The sequence below is a fragment of the Terrapene carolina genome, unplaced genomic scaffold (assembly GCF_002925995.2).
Source record: "Terrapene carolina triunguis isolate 2854851 unplaced genomic scaffold, T_m_triunguis-2.0 Scaffold131, whole genome shotgun sequence".
Classification (NCBI taxonomy): Eukaryota; Metazoa; Chordata; order Testudines; family Emydidae; genus Terrapene; species Terrapene triunguis.
In genome coordinates, this window is record NW_020664482.1 from 4741216 (window position 1) to 4746094 (window position 4879).

Here is a 4879-nt window from a genome sequence, read left to right on the forward strand (position 1 = left end):
CAGAGCAGCTCTGGACTCAGCTGGGCCCTGGCCAGCCCCAGGATAAGGGGAATGTAAAAGTGCCTTCAAATCATGTTTTCCCTCTGTCGCTAGTCCTGTGCCAAGCACAGCTTGGCTGGAGCAAAGAATCAGGCCCCATGTACCTTGAACAACATTTAGATGCCCCCCTTCCCTTTGCCTCTAATAGGGCTATGGGATAGGCCTACAATTGATAAATAAACTCACACAACTATGAACAAACTTTTATCTTCATGGAGTTGAACATGGGGAACTTTAAACAAAAGAAAGCATTCTTTCCTCACCTAGAGTTTGCGTTTAAATTCCATACTTTCATACCCCCGTTTCTGAATGGCCTCTGGAAAGTGAATCTGCCATGTGTTTCCAAACTTTAGACACTTTCTCTGCTGAAGGCTAAACTTTAAAGTACATAATCTTTGGGTATTCCTCACAACAGCCCCTAGAAATGGCAGCTTCTAAGATTCCCTATTTTCCTTGCTTTGCATTAGTTACTTTTTGCCTTCTGTATCTATTGTTCTAAATGAGCTAACTTGTTGCTATTGTATGCTGTTATAAATGTATGTTTTTGCTGGACATTGTACATTGACAGTTAGGGATCAACTATATTGCAGGCCATGACAGGACCTAACCATTCCATCTGTCAGTGACTGGGATGTAGGCAGTTGTGCCTAGTGCTTGAAGCAGGAGTCAGGCCTACTAGTTAGAGCAGGAGTCAATAGCCAGGCTCAGAAACAGAGGCTGAGGCCAGATGCCAGAGCCAAAGGTCAAAGCCAAAGTCAGAAATTGGTGCCAAAGGTCAGAACCAGGTTACCTGGAGGCAAGGCAGGAGCAGGACTGGGTCTGAGGCACGTGCTATCATAGCAATGAGAGCAGCCACCAAACTGCTCGGTTTCAGAGCTGGTCTGTGGACTCTTCCCAACAATCAGGCCATGTAAGACATTCATGCGGTCTACTACAGGCCAGCTGCACTCATTAGGTTGCCCAGAGACTGGCTCTGCTGCAGGTCCAGATTCTTGACACCATCATATAACACACTATATGGTTTTATCGTTCTACCTTTTTTCAAAAATAGTTATATTTGCACTCTCATGATACATTGTATCAGAGTGATGTATTGGTTAACATTTACTTTATCTGAACAATCTGATGTTACTACTCCGTCTATCCACCTAACAATCCATATGTAATGAATAATATCTCTCGAGTGTAGACTACCAACGTTAGATGTAGGGAAAAGGTGTTAAGGCTTCCTTGGCAATCTTTTCTTAATGTTTCTTTCTAGAAAGCAGATTATGAGTGAAATTCAGCCCTGGGTAATGCAGACCTAAATCTATTCAAGTTGAGGCTGTGATGCCCACTTACACCAGCACTGAATGTGATTTAGAAAAGAATTGTGACATGATGGAGTCTGGGTTTATAATGCAAATTCATATTGAGATAGAGAATATAACATGCAAAATATGTAAAAACAAAAAATAATTGAAAACTAGGGGCTCAATCTTGCAAAGCCTTATTTGCGTAAGTGCTACTCATGTAACATGAAGGCTTGCAGGATGGGACCCCATATTATTTTATAAATGAGATATATCCCCAGGTTGCTTTCTTTTGCACGTATGTAACATATAATTTCATCTAATGATGTTTTAATTTGCTTGTGCACATTTTGTGCACATTTAATAGCCCTGTTAATGTTAACTATAAAGGCCCCAATTCAGCATAGGACTTAGTGGGATTTAAGAACGTGCTTAGATGCTTTGCTAAATCAGGGCCAAAGTCTTTCTTCAGGCTGAAAAGTATTATTCCGCTGAACTTAAAACATTTCTATCCGCCAGTAAAATAATTCCAGTGTCTCTTCACTTATCAAGGGGTTCCTTAGTTAAACGACCCTTGGCTCCAAATCCTGACTTTCAGTTTTGTGGAACTTGCTTGTTGCATTTGCATTATTTAGTAATTTTGACATAATATTTTAAAAATATATTTATATGTTTAAACCAAAAAGTTTTTTAAAATGACAATCATTACAAAATGACTGCTTTTTAGGTGTTGTAAACATTACCTGCTTGAATGGTAAAAGTGTAGACATTGTTAAAAGAACTGTTGCTAACATGAATATTATCAGTATTTTAATTTGTGCTTATCATAATGTAAGATACTGGCTTGGGACTGAAACTACCTTTCAACCAGAAAAGCAAACCAAATCATATCAAAGCATGCATATATTGTAAGAAGCGGAATCTCTGGCAAATAGAAATGCTAAAGTTATTTCATAAAAATCATCAATTTTTAATTCTCTCTCTTTTACGCTTCTGAGAAAAGTGTCTTATTTTACTGTAAGTAGTTTAACATGGGCTGCCTGCTGACAGTAATGTATTTCTGCTAAGCATATTACAATTAAAGAATAAACTAAAGTTGCACACAGCTAAAGCATTTGTACATTTCAATCAGTGGTACTTATTAAAATGAATACAAGCTCTATGCAGTGGATGATTTTGGGCTCTGCAGCAGATGCTCTATTCAGCAGAAAGGTAAGCTATTTCATGGAAGTCATTTTCTTTGTGAACATGGACAGTATCGGCCTGAATTTTTAACATAATGGGCCTGATCCTGTCATTTGTATGCAGTTCAGACTGCCACTGACTGTAATTGGAATCTTATGTGCATAAGGACTACAAGATCAGCCCTAGGGTAAGGCACAACCCAGAGTTACCTCTCTGCAAACTCAAGACTGGCCATTTAGATTTGCCCAAAGGCATTTTCCCTTAAAATATATTCTTCTGAATTCTCTGATTACTAAAGGGTGAAATCCTGTGGCCCCATTGAAGTAAATGACAAGTCACTTCACTGGAGCCAGAATTTCACACTATATTTTTACTAACTGTCACATTCAGAGCACTAATAATCAACTCTGAAGAGCTGGGAACCCCCTTTATCAATGAATGGAATCACAGCCAGCCACCAAATAATCATGGCGCAACATCCTAACATTGCTTTGTAGTATTTGTCTCATGATGCTGGTTTGAGATGACACAGCCTCATCACACACTGATGCAATGCCATGATGCAAACATTGTTGTAAGATATGTGACTCTCTGAAACTCCCTTCAATAAAACATAAAAAATTCCTCTCTCTCTTCACTCCACCTTTGGCTACTGTCAGCTCACCAGGAGATCGAAATGCAAGAGTTAGCACACAAGGACATCTGATCTCTTGGGGGGGGGGTGTTAGGTAAATAAACTAATCAATGTATTATACTATATATTTCACATTTAACATATGTATGTGTGTGTATACTTGAATGTGTGGTGTTTTGTAAAATTTTATCTGAATGAGTTTGGGATGGCTGGAGTACTTATGAATTGTATAGGTCATCCAAAAACCAAATCTTATATCACAATATATTCTCAGGCATATTGTTTAATATCACAGATTTTAAAGAGAAATTATTTTAGAGAGTTTTTAAAACAATTTATTGATACTATTTTAATATGTTTCTGCTTGTGAAATGAAACACCATTAGTACAATAAATCCAACAGCAGTCTGTGAGAAGAAAAATTTATTTATAACAGATTTCTGAAACCTCTAAAATAGCTTTTAGAATATATATGAGAACAGACAACTGCATGGAAATTAATCAGACAAAATACAAGAAGGAACATCACAATTTTCTGAAACAGCATGTGACAACTGAAAAACCAGTTGTGTTTTGGCTTTCACATTTCCTTGAAAAGTATGCCACACATTATTAAATGTTGTAATCCTAACAGCAAAATACTGTAATACATATCAGTCAGATGGTCAATGCTAGGCTATATTTAATTTTTTTTAAACAGAATAGTCATATATGATTAAAAATGGGGATAAACATGTAAAATATGTTTCTTACTTATACCTCCTGTATGTTGGCTAAATTGTTTGCAGGCTGCCGTTTCAGCAGAAAATATGCTGTTTGTTTTGTCCAATTAAAAACAGTTAGGAAACCTGTGCTGGACAGTTAGAAGGAGTGCAAGATAAACTAATAAAGTAAATAAATAGAAGTTTGTACCAAGTCATAGATGAAGAGGAATTTAAAATTTCACATTTAATGCTCATACAAAATGTACTGTTAGGTCTAGAGACTGAAGTCCTTTAATTATTCATTGACCGATTACATCACAGAGAGCACGGCAAGCATTCCTCACACTGCCCTGCCAGCAGGCCTAAGCCTCAACCTGGAGGAACCATGTTTATGTGTGAGAGGATAGTTTGTTTTCCACACTTATTTAATACTTGGTCTCTATACTGAAATTGACAACAGTGGTGCTAATTAGTGTCAGATGTGGGGTGGTACCCTGATGTGGACATTTATCTAGTACTGTTAGTTCAGTTTCCAGTAAAAAGGCCATCCAACGGGCACATGATGGTATCTTTTGGACATGTAGTGCCTGACTTTACGAAATGCTGAGTACCAGCAATGTATATTGCTCAACACCTCTGAGAATCAGACTCAATGATCTGGGATGGTCTCCTACTCTGCCCTGAGGTGGAAAGCTCTATTAACCCATTACCACTTCCCAAGTCCTCCAGTCTTCCATAAATATGAGTTAAATACTTACTATATTTGCCAAAGATACGGATACGGGAAACGGTTACACACAGATCTGACAAAACAACCAAAGCAGTATAACATGTAAGCTGTATTCTCTTGACTCTTTACAGCATTCAGAGACATTACTTTGTATTGATGTTGTTTCCCCTCTGCCTCCAAACAAACATCAGAATCAGTTTTTGTAAATGCTTACAATAATCTGATCTCAGTTACTCTTCACTTTCACCAGTTTAACTGAAGTCATAATCTGGATCAGCAGATGTCAAATTCCCTT